This window comes from Chiloscyllium punctatum, chromosome 8 (genome assembly GCF_047496795.1).
Source record: "Chiloscyllium punctatum isolate Juve2018m chromosome 8, sChiPun1.3, whole genome shotgun sequence".
NCBI lineage: Eukaryota > Metazoa > Chordata > Chondrichthyes > Orectolobiformes > Hemiscylliidae > Chiloscyllium > Chiloscyllium punctatum.
Window position 1 is genome coordinate 64911031 of NC_092746.1, and position 24959 is coordinate 64935989.

Sequence of the window (24959 nt, forward strand, 5' to 3'; positions counted from 1 at the left end):
TACGGTTTGAGTTAGGTCCAGTGCTTCCACGTGCCTTTTCCCCTTATGTCTTTACAGGCACAGGTGTCCCCACTGATTCTAACTTTGTACGGCCCATTCCATTTTGGGGCAAAGCCTGGTTTGTCAGGCAAGGTACATACGAGGACGCGGACCTCAGGGAAGGTTTTGAGTTCACCTGCCTTGTCTTTTTGCTCTTGTCTCTCAGTTACCAATTTACTCATTCCTTTTAGTTGGGTGCTTAATTCCAGTATATATCTGGGAATTTTGTCTTTTAGCGGACCTACGTCAGTCCCACCCATTATAATGATCTCTGGTAATTGCATTGCTCGCCCAGTCATGAATTCGTAGGGTGTTGGTCCGGTTGCCTGATTTGTGGTGGCTCTTAATTTCCTTTTTATTTGTATAAATATTTTTATTGAAAAGCTTTTTAAAATCTTTTACAAAACATTTATATGTAAAAAACCCATCGAAACAAAAAAAAACAGTACAAAGACCAAAGCCATAACATAGCACCATTGTTACGAGCAACCCACTCTTCTACCAAACCAAACCTATCTACTTAACTAAAACTAAACTACAAACATATTGAATAAATACTAGCTTAAATTACATTCAAGTTACTTGAATTAAACAATGTCTTACTACTTTATTCTATCATACTCAACACATCTCCACTGAGCCTCCCATCCCTGGGAGTACCCCCACAATGCCCATATTCTTTTCCTTCCAGTCTTCTCCTCCCGGGGCCCCACGGGCACCCATAAAAACTCCCACGGTTATACCACAGTCCTGACTAATATTGCCAACAAGTCAGTTTCAATATAATTTAGAAAGGGCCGCCACGTCCTATAAAACTATTCTGTTTTGTGAGGTAATCTTGGGGGAGATGCTCCATCACCAGCTTATGCCACCCCATAAGACCTGGTGGTTTTTCTGACATCCAATTTAGTAAAATGTTCTTCCTCGCGCAATGGGCAAGGATATTACACAGTCTCTTCCCATGTTCTCCAGGAGACGGCAAACTTGGCAGCCCCAAAAGAAGAATTACTGGATCCATGTTAATTTCAATCCCCAGAGTTTCCTTTAACTCCCTTACTTTAGCACTCCAATATCTTTGGATCTTGCAACATGACCAATAACAATGTGTGAGAGTGGCTATAGACACTTAATTTCATTGGTATGCTGGCAGCACTTCGGCCCATGGCCTCGCTGCTGTCTGTATGGCCTTAGCTAAAGCATTTTTAAAGGTTCTGTTCATTGTCTCTACCATCCCTGAGTTCTGGGGGTGGTCAGGGATATGGAATTTTTGTTTTATCCCTAGTAGCTGCATGCTGTTTTCATAACTTTGCCTGTGAAATGTGTCCCTTGATCGGAGTCAATCTGTTGGGGTATCCCCCACTTCACGATTACCTCCTCTGCTAGAATCCTGGCTACAGTGGTAGCGGTACAGTTTTTGTTGGGGAATGCCTCTACCCATCGAGCGAACTGGTCTATGATGGGCAGGCAATACGTTTTTCCACGGGAAGGTGGTTGTGGCCCTGTGCAGTCCATTTGGAGGTGTTCCCAGGGTCCCCTTGGCATTGGTTGGTGTCCCATCCTAACCTTTGAGTCTATCTGGGTTGTGCTGTGTGCAAACCACACATCTGCAGCAGTGTTTGGCTATATCTCTTCCCATTCCCTTCCACCATCACTCTCTCCCTTGACTTGCTATCATAGCTTCCCTGTCTATATGTGAGAGCCCATGGTGCAGCTCGAACAAGGTGTTTTGTCTGCATGCTGGTACTACCACCTTGTCCACTTGCCTCTAGACACCGTCCACCCCTTTAAGTGCTCCCTGCATTCTCCATCTCTCTCTCTCTTCCTGCGGGTGTCCTCCTACAGCTGCTGTATGTGAATAGCATCTTCTGCTAGTTCTATTGTTGCTATTGGAACCTCATCAATGGGTTCCTGCTGTAAGGCTTGCTAGGCTGCTTGATCTGCAGCTTGGTTCCCTTTAAATTGCAGCCAGCCTGGACTATCTTTCCCTGGCTCCCTTTGATTTTTATTATTGCAGCCTCTCTTGACAGTTCGCTAGTGCTCAGCAGTGCCTGGATTCTTAACTGGTATGTGATGGGTGTTCCCCATGCTTTTCCCAGCACACTGTCTCTGCATGCCCTGCTCTGTTGCAGTGGCTGCAGTACCTTTATGCTGTTCCCTGTCCTATTCGCTGCCTGTGGGGCCCTACAGTCTCTAGCAAAGTGTCCAGGGGCCACAGTTGTGGCAGGGTAGTTTGGTCCTGCCTTTGCCTCCGTTCCCCTTGGCTGCTCTGTCAGGCTTTGCTTTTATTGCGGGACCTTCCACCTCCTGCACCATGCTAGCCCACTCTACTAGGTCATCATAATTTTGGGACATTATCACTCCCATTTTCAGGATGGATTGACGGGCACTAGAGAGCCCGTCTCTAAAAGCCTGAGCGAATGCCCGGTCTCCACAATCTGGGTTTGCTTGTCCTAAGCACTCCAGGTCTCCCCTAAATAATTGTTCCCCATAGTCAGAGGCTCCTTCCCCTTTAAGCTGCTTAATGGTCGCGATTTCGCTCCAGTTCATGGGAGCATTTCCTTATATCCGCTGGATCTCTTCTTTAAAATGGGTGAAGGGGGCCTGCTGGGCATCTATCTCAGCTGTAAGGGCCACGGCATGTGTCCACTGTCCTCCCCTATAGTCTCGGGCTGCTGTGGCTTCAGGTCCGCCATCTACCTGTCTCCATTTGTCCACTGGGCAGGCTGCCCGGACCAGCTGGTGTATATCCCTTCAGAGCAGTTGGTACCCTACCCATATACTGTCTAGCTATTCCCAGAACCTCGTGTTTGCACTTCAGGGCTGAATTTACCCAGGAAGGCCATGATCTGTTGCCTTTCTCCCAAGTTAAAGGGTTTATAGTTTGCTTTTGGCTGCAACTCTGTCCCCCTCTAGTGACTGGCGCTAGATTATATTCTTGCACCCCCTGCTGTGCTGAGGGGCCAGTTGGTCCCTGCTGTACAGTTCCGTAGAAGGGAAAAGAGTCAGTCTTCTTTTCCTCCTGTACTTTTTCTAATCTTTATTCTAGCTCCTTTATCCTACCCACCAGCTTCTCAATTTGTTCTTGGCCTTTTCTTCATCTGCTGGTGGAGGCACCTACTTGTTCAATTAGGCCTGCTAATTGGTACACTAACATTACCCCAATTAGATTAGATTACTTACAGTGTGGAAACAGGTCCTTCGGCCCAACAAGTCCACACCGACCCGCTGAAGCGTAACCCACCCATTGTCCTACATTTACCCCTTCACCTAACACTATGGACAATTTAGTATGGCCAATTCACCTAACCTGCACACATTTTTGGATTGTGGGAGGAAACCAGAGCACCCGGAGGAAACCCACGCAGACACGGGAGAATGTGCAAACTCCACACAGAGTCGCCTGAGGTGGGAATTGAACCCCGGTCTCTGGCGCTGTGAGGCAGCAGTGCTAACCACTGTGCCACCGTGCCGCCCATCCTATCTTTTAAGTTTTATTTTGTTTTTGTTTGTCAATCCAATTCCGCTGCTGTACTAATGTCTGCGTTGGGTCCCAAACCCCTTTCTTCATCTGTTCTGTCAGCGTTAGTCTGTCTGTCTTGTATTTCTCAATAAGGGAACCTGCAGTATCCACGTTAAAATCCTGATCTGTCATCTCACAGATTGTGTATCCCCAGATACCACCAACAGTAAAGTGTCCTTAATCAGTGGGACTTCTCTACCCCCGGCACTAATACTATCCCAGCACTGTCCATAAGGCCGTAGCAGCCTCCTAGCAAGGTGTGCTCTCTACCGGTGGGACCTATCTACCCTCCAGCCACCGCTACTACTTGGTCCCTACTGATCAGCTGGGAATGTCAGTTCAATAGGGTGTGCTTTCTACCGGGACTCCTCTACCCCCCCCCTGCTACCTCTACTGTTCCAACATTGCCCAGTAGGTCCAGAAACCTACCGCTAGCCCGGTATGGTCTCTACTAGGGGGACGCTTTACCCTCCCAGCCACTACCACGATTCAAGCGCTCTCATTTTATAACAGGGTATCATGGTTACTCATAGTGTCCACGCTGGTAACGTGCTGCTCCACTGGAATTTGGCTCTTGGTCAGAGTGATCAGCTGCTTTTCCTCACAACTTCAATTTAAAACACAATAACAGACAGCAACCAACCTTCAACTAGGCTTTAACAGGACCCTGCATTGCTCACAGGCGAAAGTGAGTACGGCAGATTCTGAAGATCAGAGTCAAGATTAGAGTGGTGCTGGAACAGCATAGCAGGTCAGGCAGCATCCGTGGAGCAGGAAAACAAAGCATCAGGTTTCCTGATGAAAGGCTTTTACCTGAAACGCAATTTTCCTGCACCTCGGATGCTGCCTGACCTGCTGTGCTGTTCCAGCACCACTCTAATCTTGACTCTGCATTGCTCACCCCTACAGAGTCCAATGTTACCCGAGTTTGCCACTTGTGCTTCACAACTCATAGTGCCCTCGGCTCCTCAGTTCCCACTTCCATTCCTAACCATCACATGGAGGGGGGCTACTGCTCTTAACAACCGGTTTAGGGCAGTGTCTTTGAGGCAGGCACACCTACCTCGTCCTCTGGTCGTTTCAGCACAAGCAGCTGGTTATTACACCAGTTAGTACAGTTACCCATTTACAGTCCATAGGCATGCACTTAGACTCAACCCAGTACTATCACACAAGTTACACATTACAAGGTATACCCTTTTAAACTGTGTCTTTGGCCCGGTCTGAATCTTCCCGTTTGCAGATTCAAAGTGTCTCCTACCCTGGCTCCCCGATCATGGCCTTTGACCAGAGCGCCAGGAATGGGAGACCCTGTTGGTTGTGGGGAAAATCACCAGTCTGTGAATCAGAATCGGAATCCAACGACAGAGTTTATCGTACAAAGAAACCAGAGCTCTGGGGAGAGAAAGACATTCATCGACATGGCTGTCAGTGTGAGCCTCCTCTCACTCTCGGTGCACATGTCATGATATTTTATACATTTTGTGGTACAATAGTTCAAGTATTGAGTCTTTGTTTGTACAGCATGGTTTGTTTACAGAAAACATTACAAAATCATTCAGTTTCAGTAATCGTGATCGTTCTTCATGAGAAGAAAGATAATTTTCCATTACTGCAGATCTGAAGTATTAACACTTGTACACAAACAATCTCAGGAAGTTAACATTTCTATTGAAGTTGGTGGCTGGACTCAGACACTTTGGCGGGCAGTAGATATTACTGATTAGTATTCTCTCCCGCACCAGTCTTAAACTAATCATCTATGCTCTGTGTCTACTGTGCTGGTATCCTGTTAGTCTCAGGCAGTATTGTTTTTTTTACTGTATTTTTCCATGTACTGGCTCAGTGGCCATCTTGTGGACTAAGTGACTAATTTATGGCTCAGCGGCCATCTTGTGTCTGTGTGCCCGTGTCAACTCTCACTTCAAATATATGCACTGGGAATTTGTTTATTTTGAGCCCATCTGTCCTGTTCAGATTTCCATATCTGTATTTAATTATAATACATGGGATTTTGAGGGGGTGAAGGCAACCTTGCTTGTACTTTTCCGTGTTAATCCTCAGAAGAAGTATTCATTCAGAAATATATTCATTCAGAAATCCAGTTCTGAGGAAGGGTCACTCAACCTGAAATGTTAACTCTGATTTCTTTCAAAAGGTACTGCAGAGCTACTGATCTTTTCCAGCAATTTCCATTTTTCTTTCTCATTTACAGCATCCGCAATTCTTTCGGTTTTTATTTAGTATTTAACTCGCTGCCAGTTCTCTCCTTGGTAAGCCCACCTTGAAGAGATTCTGCTCCTCTCTTCAGCAAGATTTCTGTTCCAATCGTTTTTCTTGTCCTTCCTCATTAATTTCACTGTGGCTCCTGGCATTTGACCAGGTATTTGCTAAAACTCATTTCCACAGCTACATCAAATTCCTCAGTGACTGCCTCCAGCTCAGATTCGACCCACATGGATTCCAACTCAAGTTTCATCCCTGTGCTTTGAATCCACCCCTGTTCATAGGTAACTCTGCAATGTTCAACGCTCAATTCTAAGGAAGGGTCACTTGACCTGAAACGTTGATTCTCATTTGTCTCCACAGATGCTGCCAGACTGCCGAGCTTTTCCAGCAATTTCTGGGTTTTTTTAATTTATTCAATAATTTGGCTTATGTTAATTCTGTTTCAAGGTAATTTGCAATTATTAAAATTTTCACCCCTCCTCTGACTGCCCTCTTTCCATTCAGAAATTAAAGGGAAAAAATGGTTGTACTTAGCTTCACTCAAAGTGATGTCCTTCCTCATTTGTGTGTAAGGATACTGGTAAGTCATGTCTTTTTGTGGCTGGTTGATGTTCATGTATCCTGGTGGCTATTTTTCTGCCTGTTTGTCCAATGTAGTGTTTGTTACAGTTCTTGCACGGTATTTTGTAAATGACATTAGTTTTGCTTGTCTGTATAGGGTCTTTCAAGTTCATTAGCTGCTGTTATTTGAACAATTCGTTTTTCGTTTTGAGGGAATATACCTTGATTGTTCCCTAACACTGCTTTCTATGAAAGTAGCCCATTGTTCAGCATTCATATTGCCTGTTAACTTTGACACCAAATCATTTGGCCCACATAGATACTTACTCCATTGAAATTGGCTACGCAGAGTTACTTATTCTTGTACTGGACTATCCTTTTCTATAGTCAGCCTAAACCTTAAAGTTTCTCCTCCTGACACCTGATTCATTTGGCCAACCTCAGTCCCAAGAACTAAATGTGGTGGTGCCTCCTTTCCTGTTGAACTGGAAACAGTGTGGTAGAAAGTTTTCATGATAAGAATCTAGGAACTCTTTCTTGTTGCTGCCCTTACAATGAATATATTTCAGCTTATATTTAAGTATTTAAAGTTCACCATTATAACTACATTATATACTTGCATCTCCCTGTAATTAAATTATTATACCTAATTTTGTGTACTTGATGAATGTTAACTTGTGTTCTATAGGAAATTGGATTTTGATAGTTTTGATGTAAATGTTAACAGAAGATTTAGTAGCACAGTGGAAGTGAACTGATTATGGACAGTCTAAGACCAACACAGCACATAATAAAGATTTCAGTGAAGTGGAGGGGTTTCCTTACTCACTTTTGCATGGCTGCATCAATCACCTTCCCTGTATTACTACACTACAACCAAATATTATATCAAGAGTCAGTGTACTAGAGGTTAATGCATGTCATGATGATTAGAACCAGATCTGTACCTTCAAGTCTATGAATATGCATATTCCCAATATGAACTCAGAGCACTTTGCAGATGACAAAGAGAGATCAGGAGCAATTGTTCTGTGCTGCCAGGGCTGTTCGCTCGATGATGGTCACTGGAATGATCCAATAATTTGTTTCATTGAAGCACATGATTGGAGGGAGCGTCCCATGCCGGTCAGGCTTTGCAGATACACATAGAACAGAAAGTCTGACCTGGGCTACTTGTGGAGAAGATACAAGCATGGTAATATTGCCGTGTTCTCTGCAAGTCATGCAATTGCAAGGCAAAATGTTAACTTGCATTTTGGCTTCAGAACTTGATGCAGGGTATGTTCCTGATTGTGTATATAGTTGGCTGTTAGTTGTCAGAGTTTTTGAGACATTAGAGAGAAAATGTTGGCGAAGTTCTGAACTGTTTCAGTCTATTTAATAGAGATTTTGAATATCAGTATTAAAGAAATAGAATATAAAAGTAGGGAAGTGATGCTGCAACGGTTCAAGACTACCCCAGAGTTCTGAAGAAGATAGTGGAACATATAGAGGCATTATTGCTGATCTTTCAGGAATTACTGAAGTCAGGTAGGGTCACAGAGGACTGAAAATGGCTAATGTAGCACCCCTGTGTACGAAGGCAGGAAGGTAGAATACAAGAAACCATAGGCCAATTAGCCTGACTTCAGTTGTGAGTAAGATTATTGAGTCCATTATTTAGGATGAGTTTGTGGAGTACTTGGAAGTGCATGGTTAAAAAAAGATTGAGTCAGCACAGCTTTGACAAATCTTAGAATTTTTGTCAAGGAAGTAACAAGCAAGTTAGATAAGGGAGGGCTAGTGGACATGATCTATTTGGATTTCTAGAAAGCCTTTGACAAGATGCTATACAGGAGGCTGCTAAATAAGTTAAGAGCCCATGGTGTTAGCGGCAAGGTACTGACATGGATAGAAGATTGGCTGACTGGTAGAAGGCAGACAGCAGGGATAAAGGGGTCTTTTTCAAGATGGCAACCAATGACTGACTAGCAGAGTTCTTTTGTGGGGTAGGGTCCATGTTGAGACCATGACTAATCACAATGTACATTCATAACCTGGATGAAAAAACAGAAGTCATTGTTAAGTTTGCAGATGACAGAAAAATAGGTAATGTTGAGGAAGTGGGAAGGCTGCAGGAAGACTTGGACATGCTAGGGGAATGGGACAAAGAAGTGCCAAATGGAATACCGTATGGGAAAGTATGAGGTTATGTACATTGGTAGAAAGAATAGAAACATAAACTATCCTTAAAATGGGAAAGGCTTTAGAAATCTGAAGCACATAGAGGCTTATGAGTCTTAGTTCAGGATTCTCTTAAGGTTAATATGCAAGTTCAGTTGGCAGTCAGGAAGGCAAATGCAATGTTAGCATTCGTTTCAAGGGGGCTAGTGTAGGGATATACAGCTGAGGCTGTTGAAGACCCTTGTCAAATCACCCTTGTCTTGGAATATTGTAGACAATTTTGGGCCCCGTATTTAGGGAAAGATGTACTGGCGTAGGACGGAGTCTAGACGAGGTTTACAAGAATGAACCCAGGGATGAAGGGTTTGTCATTTGAGGAGCAGTTGGAGACTTTGGTTGTGTACTCAGTAGGGTTTAGAAGGATGAGGGAGGATCTCATTGAAACTCCCACAATACCGAGAGACCTGGATAGAATGGATTTGGAGAAGATGTTCCCACTAGCAGGAGAGACTAGGACTCCAGCGAAGGGGCAACCCTTTAGAACTGAGCTAAAGAGGAATTCCTTCAGCCAGGGGGTGGTGAATCTGTAAAAGTTATTGCTGCGGAAGGCCGTGGAGGCCAAACCATTGATTGTATTTAAGATTGAGATAGATAGATTCTTGGGGTTGAGTAACATATCAGCTATGATCAAATGGTGGAGCAGACTTAATAGATTAAATGGCCTCATGTTGCTCTTATGTCTTATGGTCCAAGTACAACTGAAATGTTGCATACAGTTTTGAGGAGTGAAGTGGTTGCATAAGAAGCAGTTCACTCGATTGATCCCAGAGATGAGGGGTTTGTCTAATGAAGAGAGATTGCGTAGTTTAGGCCACTGCTCACTAGAGTTTTGAAGAATACAAAGAGATCTAATTTAGGTATCAAAGAAGCTAAAGGGACTGATGTTAGTAGGTGTGGAAAAGATGTTTCTTCATGTGGACCACTTAAAACGAGAGGTCATTGTTTTGTTTTAAGAGGTAGCAGATTAAAAAAAAGGAGAGAAGGAAATATTTCTCTTCATGGGTGGTGAATCTGTTAAATTCAGTCCCACAAAATGCAATGGCCACTGAGTAAATTTAAGAAGGAGAAAGATTTTTAATTAGTAATGGGTTGAAGGATTATAAAGAGCAGGCAGCAAAGCAGAGTTGAGGTCATGATGAGATCAGCCATGATTGTGTTAAATAGCGGACCAGGTCTGAGGGGCTGAATTGCTTCCTCCTCTGGGTTCTTTTATACTTCTGTTAAGCCAGGCCTGCAGAATGCAAGAAGGCAAAGAACGGGTTTCATGGCAGAGTGCTTGAGTAGGTGTAGTTCATCTGATGGTCACAACGGAGGAAGCATTCCAGACCTGAAACACATTATATCTCTGTTTCAAATCTGTTGGGAAACAAGTCAACTGTAGTCCCATTTTCACAAAACAAAAAAACTGCAGAGGCTGGAAATCTGAAACAAAGACAGAAATTACTGGAGCAATGCAGCAGGTCTGGCAGAGAAATCAGAATGAATGTTTCAAGTCCAATGATCCTTCTTCAGAACTGTTTATGGCTGGGAAAAGGTGGTAGATATGGAGAAGGCTGGACAAGAGAGTGAGCAGAGATGGAGCCTGGAGACAGGATGACAGTTGGCCAGATGGAAAGCTGCTAACATAGACCATAAGTAGATGAAAATGGTTGGCTGTGCTGAAGGCAGCCTGAATTACAACAGGGTGTAGGGGTGGGTAAAGGACATGGAAGAAGGTGTTCAGGATCTAAAATTATTGAATTCAATATAGAGTCCTGAAGGTTGCAGAATATCCAAGTGGAGATTAAAGATGCAGTTTTTTTTCTAGCTTGCACTGAGCCTTGTTGGAGCATTGCAGCAGGCAGTGGAGGTAAAAGAGCAGTCTACAGGGTTGCAGGATGATAACCTTGGAGGCAGTTACAGGGAGGGGTTAGATCTCCAGATACAGGGAGATTAATCACCATTGTAGAAACATTAGGTAAAAACAAGGGCTGCAGATGCTGGAAACCAGATTCTAGATTAGAGTGGTGCTGGAAAAGCATAGCAATTCAGGCAGCATCCGAGGAGCAGGAAAATTGATGTTTTGGGCAAAAGCCCTTCATCAGGAAGAGAGACTATTATCTATTGTAGAAACATTAACCTGGTGCTCCATGACAGAGTCTGGGCAGATAGGAGGAGGTCTCTGAAAGCTGGCACTCCACCTCTGCAATGGAAAGGTCAGTATGCTAGACAACAACAGCACCACGCTTATTGGCAGGCTTGCTGTCAAAATGAGGGTAGAATCTGTGAGCACAGAGTGCAATCCATTCAGAGAGAAATAGGTTTGAATGAGCAAGGAACAGGGTCAGAGAAACTAATGCGACCAGTGTCACATTGATAATTCTCAATGAACAGGTTGAGTTCAGGTAAGAGGGCAGTAGGAGGGGTCTTGGATAGAGGCAGGTGAAGGGATCTGCGGGACAGAGAGTGGACTCCTGCCCAAAGAAATGGGCACAAAGGCGAAGGTGACCGAAGAATGTCAAATCGTGTTCAACATTCATTGAGGTGCAAGCATTGACAGATAAAAATAAGGAACACATGCTAAACAACTCCGAGGTACCCATACTCCTCTAGAACCTTTCTCTCCACCCCTTCCATCTGTCCCCATCCCTGCTCCTAGCCCTAGCTCTTATTGTGTATTTACAATCCCTTCTGACCTTCTGCTCCCTGCTTGAACATTCTTTAATCAGCAAAAGGATTTAGTTTTATCCCTCTGTGCCCCACCTTAATGTACTTCAGGCATGACTTGACATCGAACAAAGAACATTACAGTGCAGAACAGGCCCTTCAGACCTCGATGGTTCCACTGGCTGGTGCAACAATCTGTTCCATTTTCATCCATATGTTTAAATGCCCTTAAAGTTGGTGAGCCTACTATAATTGCAGGCAGGCCGTTTCACACCCCTACTACTCTGAGTAAAGAAACTACCGCTGACTTCTATCCTAAATCTATCACCCCTCAATTTAAAGCTATATCCCCTAGTGCTAGCCATGATCATCCAAGGAAAAAGACTCCCACTGTCCACCCTTTCTAACCCCTCTGATTATCTTGTATGTCACAATTAAGGCACCTCTCAACCTTCTTCTCCCAAATGAAAACAGTCTCAAGTCCCTCAGCCTTTCCTCAGAAGACCTTCCCTCCATACCAGGCAACATCCTACTAAATTGCCTCTGGACCCTTTCCAAAGCTTTCACATCTTTCCGATAATTCAGTGACCAGAACTGTACGCAATACTCAAAGTGCGGCCGCACCAGCGTTCTTTACAGCCACAACTTGACCTCATGGCTACGAAACTCAATCCCTCTACCAATAAAAGCTAACACACTGTACACCTTCTTAACAACTCGATCAACCTAAGTGGCAAGTTTCAGGGATCTATATACACGGACACTGAGATCTCTCTGCTCATCTACACTGCCAAGAAACTTACCATTAGCCCAGTACTCTGCATTCCTATTGCTCCTTCCAAAGTGAATCACCTCACACTTTTTAACATTTGCCACCTCTCAGCCCAGCTCTGCAGCTTATCTATGTCCCTCTGTAACCTGTAACATCCTTTAGCACTGTCCACAGCTCCACCGACCTTAGTGTCATCCGCAAATTTACTAACCCATCCTTCTACGCAATCATCCAGGTCATTTATAAAAATGACAAACAGCAGTGGACCCAAACAGATCCTTGCGGTACACCACTAGTAACTGAACTCCATGATGAACATTTCCCGTCAACCACCACCCCTCTGTCTTCTTTCAACTAGCCAATTTCTGTTCCAAATGGCTAACTCACCCTCAATCCCATGCCTCTGTATTTTGTGCAATAGCCTACCATGGGGAACCTTATCAAATGCTTTACTGAAATCCATGTACACCACATCAACCACTTTACCCTCAATCATCTGTTGGTCACCTTCTCAAAGAACTCAATAACGTTTGGGAGGTACGACCTACCCATTACAAAACCGCGTTGACTATTGCTAATCAACTTGTTCCTTTTTAGATGATTTCAAATCCTATCTTTTATAACCATTTCCAACACTTTACTCACAACTGAAGTAAGGCTCACTGGTCTATAATTACCAGGGTTGTCTCTACTCCCCTTCTTGAACAAGGAGACAATATTTGGTATCTCCAGTCTTCTGGCACTATTCCTGTAGATAATGATGATATGAAGATCAAAGCCAAAGGCTCTGTAATCTCCTCTATGACTTCTTGAAGAATTCTAGGATAAATTCCTCCAGCCCAGGGGACTTATTTATTTTCACACTTTCCAGCATTGCTAACACCACCTCCTTGTGAACTACAATCAGTCTAGTAGTCTGAATCTCAGTATTCTCAACAACATTGTTTTTTCCAGTGTGAATACTGAAGAAAAATATTCATTTAGCGCTTCTCCTATCTCCTCAGTCTCCACGCACAACTTCTCACTACTGTCCTTGACTGGCCCTAATCTTTCTCTAGTGATTCTTTTATTTCTGATATACCGATCGAAGGTTTTGGAGGTTTCCTTAATGCTGAGACTTCTCATGTCCCCTCCTGGCTCCTCTTAGTTCTCTCTTTAGGTCTTTTCTGGCTAATTTATAACTCTCAAGCACCCTAACTAAGCCTTCACATCTCATCTTTACATAAGTCGTCTTCTTCCTCTTCTCAAGCGACTTCTACATCTTTAGTAAACCACGACTGCCTCACTCGACCACTTCCTCCCTGTCTGACAGGTACATGCTTATCAAGGACCCACAGTGGCTGTTCCCTGAATAAGTTCCACATTTCAATTGTGCCCATCCCTTGCAGTTTCATTCCCCATCCTATGCATCCTAAATCATGCCTCATTGCATCATAATTTCCTTTCCCCCCATTATAACTCTTGCCCTGCAGTATACACCTATCCCTTTCCATCGCTAAAATAAACATAACTGATGTTGGATTCTTCTTCTGTTAGCTCCTATTTTCTTCCCAAAAATCCACAAACAGGACTACCCAGGCAGATCTATTGTTCCTGTATGTTCCTGCGCCATGAAACTTATCTCTTCCTGCCTCAACTCGTTTTTTCTGTTCTCTTGCCCAGTCTCTTCCCACTTATTTCCACAATTCTTGAAATGCTTTCCATCACTTTCAGAATTTCCAGGTTGCGTGCTCCAGCCGCCTCCACTTTACTGTTGGATGTTCAATCCCTTTCCCCATGAGGATGGTCTCAGCGCTCTCTGCTTCTTCCTGAACCTGTCCACCTTAACCTCCAATCACCTTTGCCTGGCTGAGCTCGTCCTCACTTTGAACAACTTCACCTTTAACTCTTCTCACTTTCTTTTGGTCAAAGGGCAGCCACATGGGCTCCAGTTATACCTGTCCCTTTGTGGGATACATGGATTATTCCATATCCCATTGTACTCAGCCCCCATCAACAATTTTTTCTATGGTACATCAATGCCATCATTGATTTTGTCACTCTCTCTCATTTGGAATTGGCAAGATTTATCAATTTTGCTTCCAATTTCCACTCCGCTCTCACTTACATCTGGTCCACCTTTGACTCCTCTCTTCCCTTCCCCGATACCTCCATGTTGTTTTCTGATGACAGACTGGCCATCAATATCCACTACAAACCCACTGGCTCCCACAGTTAGCTGCACTCTACATCTTCACACCCTACTTCCTTCACACTCTACTCCATTCTCCCAGTTCTTCCGTCTCTGTCGCATTTGTGGTGATGTTAAGTTCTGTGGGGTTCTCAGAAATGTCCACCTTTTTCTTCAACCAAGGAGTCCTCACCACCATCTTTAAATGGGCCCTTAGCCCTGTCTAACCAATCTCCCACATTTCTGCCTTCACCCCTTTGCTTCTCTCACACAACAGTGATAGGGTCCCCAGTCCTCAATTACCATCCACCAGCATCAACTTCCAAAGAATCATGAGCTGCCATTTCCACTATATCCAATGGGATGCCACCAGCAGACACACATTCCGCTGCCTCCCTTATCAGCATATTGCAGGGACCGTTCCTTCCAAGACACCTTGGTCCATTCCTCCTTCACTCCCAACACCTCCCCACATTCTCAGCATTTTCCATGCAAGCTTACTTCCTCCCTCCTCACTATCCAAGTCCCCAGACTCACCTTCCAGGTGAAACCATGATTTACCTGCTCTTCACTCCATCTAGTCCACTATGTTTGCTGTTCACAATGTGGGCTGCCCCACATTGGAAAGAAGAAATGCAGACTAGGTGATTGCTTTGCAGAACACTTACATTCTGTCCATTAAAAAGACCCTGAGCTTATGGTTGCGTGCCACTTCAACACATCACTATGTTCCCTGGCCAACATCTCTGTCTCTGCTGCTGCTGCAATTTTCCAGCAAAGCTCGGTGCAAGCTGGAAGAGCAACACCTCATTTTCCACTTAAGAATCTTGCAACCTTCTGGACTCAATATCAATTTCAATAATTTTACAACCTAAATACCTTCTTCCTCATCTATTACCTTTACTTTGGCCCTGGATGACAAGGGCTGCTTTCATCACAGCCAATCTATTTTCATCAACTGCTCGTCCCCATTACCAGCTTTCCCCTTCCCTGGCATACTATCTTCCATCTCTTTGTCTACCCAACTGTCAATCTCTCTCTCCCTCTTCCTCTCTCTCTTTCTCTCATCCCCTTCACTCTTTCTATCTTTCCCTCTCGCTCCCTTTCTTTCTCCCCCTCTCTATCTCTCCCACTCAGTTTCATTCTCTTTGCTCTATCTCCACTATCATCTCACCCCTTCTCCTCCTCACCTCTTGTCTTCAGCAGATATACTACCTTTTAACAAGCCATTACCAGTTCTGAAGAAAGATCAATTGACTTTAAACATTAACTCTGCTTTCTCTCCACAGATGCTGCCAGACACGCTGCTGTTTCTCCACTAATTTCTGTGTTTTTATATGCAGTCTCATTTTAATTAGGAAGAAAAACTTGGTGCAGCACAATTTGCTATCTAGGTGAGTAGGAGGAATAATTGCTGCATAATTTGTCTTCTGACGAGTGTCTTATTCAGAGAAAATTGAAAAAGTATTCCCCTTCAGTATGGGTATTTTGTGAAGCTTTAAAATGTAGGTATTTTGCTTGGATTTTATGATTAAAATAGAATTCCTTACACTGTTTGCCATTTGGTCAATGCCTATTCGCTGGTCTCACCTCAGATTTTAGCTGGTAGTTCTGCCACTCCATTTTCTACCTTAAATGCCCTGAATTTCTCAAAGCTGGCTGTAACTTAAAAGAAATTCTAGCCCAAGCAGTCACTATGGTCCAGTCTGTGGAAATAATTCATGAATAACCACTGGGTGGCACTAAATGGTTGTGTATTGTAATTAAATGCTGCAGTTCCTTTGTCGTCATTGCTTTAGAATCACAGGCTTCTACAGCAGCACAATTCATCAGCACTGAATTCTACTGCTAACAACACTTCAACATGAAAAAAGCACTGTTTTGACATGTACATTCAATTCTAAAATAATTGCCAGTGAAATAGGTGTAAAATTGGAATATCACAAACCTGTCTTCTAACACATTATTAACCCAAAGGACATTTGGAACATGTTCTGTTTTTTCTCATTTTGAATTAACTTTGAAACAAGTAAGTGTTTATCCTGAGAGTATTTTATTTTAACCCATTGTAATTTATTTAATGGAGTTAATTTATTAGATGGACTTCAAGAAGACATAGTCCCTGAAGAAAAAAATGCAGAAAATGGGGGAGGGGAGTTCCTCTCTCAAAAAGCCAACACAGACTCGATGGATGGAATGGCCTCCGTCTATGCTCTGGCAACTCTGTCATTTTATATTGTACTGACTTCCAGTTTTACCTTTAGCAATGAATTCAAAATTGCCTTTCTGCCTTCATTCTCAAAATACCTCAGATTCTGATTCTGCATGGAATGGAGAGCATTTTCTGTTTATAGAGTCATACAGCATGGAAACAAATCCTTCAGTCCATTCTTTCTTAAATCCCATAATATTCAAATGGTTACAATCCAAATATATCAGATGTGTAAGTTATCTTTCCAACCAATTTAGTTCTTGTGTCTCTCTGTTTTTGGTTGAGATGTGATAAATATTTTAATACTTCACTCTGTCTTACAAGAAAGTCCACTACTATGTAATTCTCATCATGAAATTTGTATCTTTCATAAAGCAATATGAAGTTCTCTTGACAAAGTATCTATTTTGTTAATTCCAAATGCAGAACATCCAAATTGACCCTCATTTGTTGGCTTCCTGTATCAAATTGTTGAAGTAAAGAACAACCAGAAACCATAAGGAAGAGGCATTTTAAACTGTCATTGGATCATCTAAAAACAGTAAATGACATTTCTCCCAGGACGCTGGTATCTGAGCTAGAGGGGGTTGCAGCAAGCGGCTATGCAGATATTTCCTCTAAGCCCTTGAAACTCTCTTCTTCAGAGGTCATGGAGTTTAGTTCAGGTGGAACAGCCCATTTCTCCAAAATGGTGGTGGGATACCCTTCTGATACTTGGAAGATAAAAGGAAGAGAAGATGTTGTGCCCAGTGGTTATAAATAGTGTGCAGTGAAATGAGATAGGCAGCAGGGTTACTGTGGCAGTTGCAGTGGAATAAAGAGTGGTACTTACTCAGTTGGTGGGATATGGATGCAGGACCAATCCCAGTCTTTTCCTGCAAGACCCAGCATTATCTACTCATAAGGTTGAGGAGTCTAATGTCGGGCATTCTTCTGCATATCTGAGTTTTTTTGATGCTATTGTAGATTGTCTTCTCATGGAATAAGGGAAAGAGGGGAATTGGTGAGGTGAAAGTGGGTGGCATAGCTTTAAGTGCTGGCACATGTATTCCAAAAGTGGTGAGGTGTCCAAGGTGACTGAGGAGGCAGTGCAGAGGGCACATTGTGTTAGTGGTGTGAGAGGTTAGGAGACAACAATGGAATGTGAGGGAAGATTTGCTGTCAATAGTGTGGTTGAGCATGAGCCTTGGTAGGAGGTGAGTACAGTGCAGAGATAGAATGGAGCTTGAGGTATTTGAGAAAAGAGTGTGGCACTTAACCTGGTGCAATGGAGAAGGTCATTGACCACTGCTGGCCATTCCTCCAGATAATTGAGATGTCCCTGACCCAGGTGGTAACCTTAGAGCAGTCTGCCATGGAGTGGTATTGTGGCTTCCTCTGCTGGTTTGCCAGGAAGAGGATATCCCAACTGTTCACCACCTTGACCAGGACCTCCAGGTCCCTGTCAAAGATGGGGGCCATTGAAGAATTGCATTCCCATCTTTCATTTTCCAACTTGTTCAGATTCCATCCTTGACTAAGCAAGGCAGCTTCAGAATGTATGTGCTGCTCTGAGTGCACAGCAGCCAAAGACACTGGGCTTTTGGTGAAAATCCCGTGATTGATGATTATTCTAGGAACATTACATGGGAAGATGGGGTAGAATTGAATGCGAGGAATGAGATAGGGATGAGATACATAGTTAATGAGGTGTGCGTGGTAGGTTATGGCAAGACATCTCACTTGGCCTCTGAAAACCTTGTTGCTTTCCTGCTAAGGTCTAGCTTCAACCAAGCTTTTGGTCATCCACCATATCAATTTTTGATTTAGAATCCTTGTGAAGTGCCTTGTGGTGCTTTTTTATGTTAAAGGCACTAAAATACAACTTGTGATTCTGGAAATCTTTCCCAAAAATGTCTTTACCTATGTTTTATATTTTATTGAGGAAATGGAACCATAAGTTTTCAGAAATAAATTATAAGAGTGCTTCCTGATACCCCCATATTATTATTACTGGAGAGAGGAAGAGAAAAATAGACAAAATTAACACAACATCAAAATATTGTTATTGACCAGACCAAACTGCCTCAAAACATTCAGAAGGTAGCCTAAACACTGACAGTTTCTTATTTTAAAGGTGTAAGGTGTTGCATTCCAGATGTAATTTGATTAGTCAAACTACTGGAGTTAAAGCAAAAATACACTTTATTCATCCACGATAGTTAAAATACAACAAATGAAAGAAGGAATTGGAATAATAACTCTACTGAAAAACCTAACAGAATTATTAATGCAGTAACTATTACTAATTAACCATTTCAATATCGTAACATCCCATAAAGACATCCTTGATAAAAGGCAAATTCAGAAAACAGATTGTCTCACATGCAACTGCCTACAACCTGGAGAAAAAAACAATCAAGAGAACACTGACAGAGAATCGCAGGTGGAAGAGATGTACTATAGCTTCCAATCCTGCTGAACCCTCAGCAACAATTACTGAAAGCTAAATCTAGAAATCCTGATACTGTGAGAGCTTGACCACACCCATTCAGGCTGCTTATATTTTTCCAACTTAAAAAAACCCAAGGCCTCACAAGCTGTTTACTCTAGTGGCTCTGGTAGACTGCTCGCTATCTCTGTCTTAAAACCTCTCTTTTTTAAAAAAAAGATAAAATATACTTCTTAAAGCTACAGTATCATTACAATATTATACATATTTTGCAAGCAATGAATTAGTTGAACATGGATATATATAACAATTCTGCTGGTCTTCTGCCATCAAACCTCACACTTATGTGGTAAAGTCACCAGAGTCCTCGAGGATCAAAGGGCTGTTCTCTCATTAGACAGACAACTGGTGGTGGTTAAACCTGTAGGTCACCATGCCTCATGCAAGGGGTAATGTTGAGAAGGAGAATCCTTCAAAGTAACCTCAGCTAGTGTGGGAATTGAACCTGCATTGTTGGCATCACTCAGCATCATAAACCACACTTATGTAATTAGAAGCTGAAAGTAATCCCGTGACAGTAATGGTTTTAGGTTGCAGCTCAAGGTCTCAAGAGCTCTAGTCAATGATGAAAGCTACAGTTGAGTTTGGACCTCAGCCAAGAAGAACTCTACTGATGAAACTGAAGCTACCTTGTTCTTAGGACATAAGGTGAATTTTATAGACTCAATTGCAGATGCCGTAAACACTACAAGCTGCTTGGCACACTTACAAACAATTTCATGAAATGCTGATGCTAAATTACAAAGTTACAGTTATTGGCAAGACCAAATCTCTGTGCTCAGCATGTTAAGTTGTTTCTCTGTCAAACAAGCTGTGACTTTTTCTAATTTGGAATTGATTCTTTTTGTTCATGTTTTGCAGCCAACGAATGTTCTTTACAATAATTCAGCAAACTGATTTCTCCCCAGCTCTCATCCAGACAGGAGCTGTGCTTTAGCTCCATTTCTTGATGGTGCACTTCCAGGTTGACAGCAATCATCACCAACTGCAGCCTGGTAACTGAGCCGAGTCCTTTCATAGAAAATCTGGACAATCCTCAGCCACTTGATGACAGACTAGGGAAGAGGTGGCCACATGACGAGCTAGTTAAATGGTGACTGTGGTCATCCAGAACAAATCATCACCCACATACAGAACTTGTGCCCTGACAAATCCACTCCTTGTGGCATCTTCACCTTTCGCAGTGTGACAGCAGAAGCCATTAATTGTTAACCTTAGCGTCTGAAATAACTGCACAGAGGCTGGTATCCCGTCACCAAGTCAGCCTTTATTTACTTGTGGACTGTATACTGGCTGTGGCCAGCCAGCTCAGAGTTATTCACCTGAATGGAGGAGATTCTAATGTCCTCGTTATATTGGTCAGCTAGAGGTCTCCTGATTGACAACGAGGTCATTGATTGGGGCTGTTAATGAGGTCAACCTGGTTCCAATCACTACAACAGAAACTATAAATGCTCCCCATCCATACAAACAAAAATAAAGAAATATATGTTTGTTGATTTGAAATGTTATAACTGAAGCTGACTTCCTGACAGTCCAATCCCATTCTGAAATGAATGGTAATAGGAAAGATCAAGTACCTGCGGCAGGAAAGGCCCAAGGGACTGTATTTCAGGGATCAATTTTACATTACATTAAAGCACATAAGAAGCATCTTTGTATTTTATAATACTTCAAGGGACATACATGTTGCAATCCCTGTGATTCTACAATTTCCATTTAGTACTGTTATCCATTTAAAGTCTAATAAAACTGATTAATTGTTCACAACTCTCTTACAATGATTAGTCTTCTGATATCAATGTTGGAAAATCATATGTCAGGGTACGTTACTGGGAGTTCTTTGCATAATTTCTGGGCTTTCTACATTCACTGAGAATTTGGGTTGGTCAAAGCGTACTCCAGATCAGAAGGAGAGCAGCTTGATTACAGAAGCCTTTGAGCTGAATCCTTCTAATCCTCAAATAATGTGGGACTTGGTGAGAAATTTGGGAGAATTGAATGAGATATCCAGTGAGGGCTTCCTAACATCAAGATCAAAATGTTCAGTTTCCAACCATATACTGGAAGGTGAGATTAGTCTTGCTAATGAGAGGCCTATTTGAATGGATTATCACTCATCATTACCCTCACTACTACCTAATTCTGCCTCATATATATGCAGTTTCTCATTCTACCACCAAGCCCCCCATCACTGGATAGAAACCAATATTTAGAATTCCCAACGTGGAAGTCTGAGCAGTTAATTGGCAACTAAAACTTGCCACTTACTCCTCTGGTCTGCCCATCACCAGCAGTGGTCACACAAACTCCACATCCACGGAAATTGGTACTCAATATGTACCAGCCCCTCACCATCATTATAGCACATATTCAATCGACTTACCGTATACACTCGTACAAAAGTCGATCTCATGTAAAAGTCGACCCCTTATTTTTGACCAAAAAGTCTTATATTTTCCATATATCTCATGTAAAAGTTGACCCTACTTGATCACATTATAAACCTCTTACAAAGGAAACTGCATGTTCCCACTAACCCACTTAAACTCATTCATTCATTCATACTGGTAACTCTACTCATCACTCTTTGGTTTTAATATATTGCGTCTCCATTCATTACTGTACTTAGCCCACTTGGTTTGCTACAGCACATTTTCATTAATTTTTCTTTAATTCTCTTTTTTGCAGCAGAGAGCGGTGGGAGCTGGGCGAAAGTGAAGTCGGAGCGCAGAGCTGGTTGGGAAGGTAAGTGATTGTTATTGGACTGGGTGTGTTCTAGACCCCAAGTCCTACAAAGTAGGGCGTCCCTCCCACAGTCCTCGTCTAATCTAACTTTAAAGTCCACAGACTTGCCCCAAAAAGAGAGTCCAGGGAAGTTCCTGTTGAGAGAAGAGAGAATTTTTAGCTCAGGAGTCTTTGACAAGGAGGTTGAGTGAAGTGAGTACACCACAGTTGAAAAGGGTGAAGACATGACTGCCAAGCTGGTTCAGTATGCTATGTGCATGATGTGGGAGGTCAATGACTCTGGTGTATCAGGCTCGTATATCTGTGGAAAGTGTGTGCACGTTCAGCTACTGACGGAGCATATTGCAGCACTGATGAAAGAAATCGAGGGCCTTAGGCAAATCCGAGAGAACGAGATCTTTCTGAACAGGACCTTCAGTGAGATTATTACACCGACCATACCAGAAGAGAGCAGACTAGAGCAGACCATGAGGAAGGCAGAGAGGAGACAGGTGCAAGAGACCCCGGGGGAAATACCTGTCAGGAACAAGTAGAATCTTTTGGAAACAGTAGAGACAGATGACACTGCCAGTCACGAGGGGTGAGGTCTGTCAATCAAAAGTTGACCTGGATGCAGAGCCGAGGAGTCAGACATCACCCGGAGCCGTGGTGATAGGGGACTCCATAGTGAGAGGGACTAAACGGGGTTTCTGTGGCAACAGGCGGGATTTAAGGATGGTGTGTTGCCTTCCTGGTGCCAGGAGTAAGGACATTGCAGACAGAGTGCAGGACATCCTCAAGGGCGAAGGTGAAGAGCCAGAGGTGGTGGTACATGTCAGCACAAATGATGTCAGGAAGAAGAGGAGGAACATACTACAGCGAGACTTCAGAGAACTAGGAAGAAGGTTGAAAAGCAGGACGTCCAGGGTGGTTATCTCTGGTTTGCTTCCAGTTCCTCGGGCTGGAGAGGCCAGGAACAGGGAGATAATGGACTTGAACGTGTGGCTGGGGAACTGGTGCAGGAAGCAAGGATTTAAATTCTTAGATCACTGGGGTATGTTTTGTGGTAAGCATAAATTATACAAAAGAGATGGTTTGCACCTTAATAGGTTGGGGACCAGCATTCTGGCAGGCAGGTTTGCTGCTGCAGCACAGCTGCATTTAAACTAAATAGCATGGGGGAGGGGACAAACTGGATGTTTAAGAAGGAAATTGAAGGGAAAGTTAGAACAAGGGAAGTCAAAAAAGACAACGGTATCAATGAAGCAGAAAACTCAAAAAAGGATTATATCGTAAGGTTGAGTGAAATAGGGGTTGATGGGAAGGGTGAGGGCAGTAACAAATGAAAAATACTATATATGAATGCACGAAGCATTAGAAATAAGGTGGATGAGCTTGAGGCTCTTTTGGAAGTTGGCAGATACGGTATTGTGGGGATAACTGAGACGTGGTTTCAAGTGGACAGGGCCTGGGAAATGAATATTCAAGGCTACACGTGCTATCGTAAGGACAGACTGATGGGCAGAGGGGGTGGAGTGGCCATGTTGGTAAGGGATGATATTCAGTCCCTTGCGTGGGGGGACCTAGAATTAGGGGATGTAGAGTCAGTATGGATAGAGCTGAAAAATTCTAAGGGTAAAAAGGCCCTCTTGGGAGTTATCTACAGGCCCCCAAACAGTAGTATGGATGTAGGGTGTAACTTGAATAAGGAGCTGAAATTGGCCTGTCGCAAAGATGTTACTACAGTTGTTATGGGGGATTTCAACATGCAGGTAGACTGGGAGAATCAGGATGGTATTGGACCTCAAGAAAGAGACTTTGTGGAGTGCATCCAAGATGGATTCTTAGAACAGCTGGTGCTGGAGCCTACCAGGGAGAAGGCAATTCTGGATCTGGTATTGTGCAATGAACCAGAATTGATCAGGGACCTCGAAGTGAAGGAGCCATTGGGAGGTAGTGACCATAATACAATAAGCTTCAATCTGCAGTTTGAAAGGGAGAGAGTATAATCGGTAGTGACAATATTTCAGTTGAATAACAGGAACTATGGAGCTATGAGGGAGGAGCTGGCCAAAGCTCAATGGTGCAATACCTTAGCAGGGATGACAGTGGAGGAACAATGGCAGATATTTCTGGGTATAATGCAGAAGTTGCAGGATCAGTTCATTCCAAACAGGAAGAAAGATCCTATGAGGAGGCAGGGGTGGCTGTGGCTGACGAGGGAAGTTAAGAAACATATAAAGTCAAAAGAGAAAAAGTATAACATAGCAAAGGTAAGTGGGAAAACTGAGGACTGGGAAGCTTTTAAAGAACAACAGAGGATTACCAAGAAGGAAATACGCAGAGAAAAAATGAGGTATGAAGGTAAACTGGCCAAAAATATAAAGGAGGATAGTAAAAGCTATTTTAGGTATGTGAAAGGGAATAAAATGGTTGGGAATAAAATGGTTAAGACTAAAATTTGGCCCTTGAAGACAGAAACAGGGGAATATATTATGGGGAACAAAGAAATGGCAGAAGAGTTGAATTGGTACTTCAGATCTGTGTTCACTGGGGAAGACACAAGCAATCTCCCAGAGGTAACAGTGGCTGAAGGACCTGAACAAAAGGGAATTTATATTTGCCAGAAATTGGTATTGGAGAGATTGTTCGGTCTGAAGGCTGATAAGTCCCCGGGGCCTGATGGTCTACATCCCAGGGTACTGAGGGAGGTAGCTCTAGCAATCATGGATGCGTTGGTAATTATTTTCCAGAGTTCGATAGATTCAGGATCAGTTCCTGCAGATTGGAGGGTGGCTAATGTTGTACCACATTTTAAGAAAGGAGCGAGAGAGAAAGCAGGAAATTATAGACCAGTTAGTCTGACCTCAGTGGTGGAAAAGATGCTGGAGTCAATTATAAAGGATGAAATTACAACACATCTGGATAGCAGTAACAGGATAGGTCAGAGTCAGCATGGATTTATGAAGGGGAAATCATGCTTGACTGATCTTCTGGAAGTTTTTGAGGATGTAACTCCGAAGATGAAATAGGGAGATCCAGTGGATGTAGTGTACCTGGACTTTCAGAAAGCCTTTGATAAAGTCCCACATAGGAGGTTAGTGAGCAAAAATTAGGGCGCATGGTATTGGGGGCAAAATATTGACTTGGATTGAAAATTGGATGGCTGACAGGAAACAAAGAGTAGTGATAAACGGCTCCCTTTCGGTATGGCAAATGGTGACCAGTGGGGTACCGCAGCTTTTTACAATATATATTAATGATATAGAAGATGGTATTGATAGTAACATTAGCAAGTTTCCTGATGATACAAAGCTGGTTGACAGGGTGAAATGTGAGGAGGATGTTAGGAGATTACAGAGTGACCTG